The following is a 996-nucleotide window of genomic DNA, read 5'->3' on the forward strand; positions in this document are numbered from 1 at the left end:
CACTCTTTCAACTTAATTAGCCTCTTACTCTGCTTGCTTTCTCTTTACGATAAGAAGTCTTTGAATCTGTTACTAACCCTTCAGAATTGTGCAAAATATTTCATCTGTCTTTTTTCTTGGACTACTGTCATTTTCGATTTGTCTATTTCATGATGTGTTACTGGTTTCTAGCACCCATATTAATTTCATTTTCGCCAACTCCTATTTCTATGTCCTCATTATGATACACATCAATTAGTAACAATACTCCACACTCAAAAGTCATCTCTCTTCTTATGTTCAACCCGAACCACAATCTTTTATTCACGTCTAGACTGAGTTACTTCTATGTTTTCCTGCATTCAAGCTTACTTTTACTTCCTTCCCCCTTTCCAAAATCATTAACTTATCTCTTATAAGGACCTTTTTTTTTTTTCTATAAGGACTTTAATAAAACTACCTGAAAAATTCAAGGCATTCCCATATAATATCTATCAGCAGTTTCTTGGTTCTAGGCCTAAGTATGGACCACATATGATTAACCCTGGAATTAGCTGAAACTTCTCCTCTCTCAAAGAAGATAGGCTAACATTTGAATATTCTTTTTAATAATAAGTGTTACTTAGTTTGGGAGGTCTTCACCAAAAAAAAAAAAAAAAATTTAGACTCATTTTAAACTCATTTCCCATTTGCCCCGAGAATACTCTCCAGCAGCGCTTGTGGCTGCAGTGTGTACCCCTAGATAACTCGCAGATTAGTTTTAAACTTACCCCCAAAGTTTGCCACAAAATATCTCAATTTTATTATTATTTTCGCATCGCTCTAATGCATCGATAGTCTTTGCAAACAGATGACATCATTCTATTTATAGCATTCTGTTTTTAGTAGTGGGATTTCCATTTACAAAATATAGTAATTCTTGATCACTGAAAATGTCAAATCCTAAAAACATAGCATTCCTACACATGATGTTAACATCGTTCTCAAACAGTTGTTAGCTGAAGATTCATTTGATTT

The sequence above is a fragment of the Pteropus alecto genome, unplaced genomic scaffold (genome assembly GCF_000325575.1).
Source record: "Pteropus alecto unplaced genomic scaffold, ASM32557v1 scaffold95, whole genome shotgun sequence".
NCBI classification, from domain to species: Eukaryota; Metazoa; Chordata; class Mammalia; order Chiroptera; family Pteropodidae; genus Pteropus; species Pteropus alecto.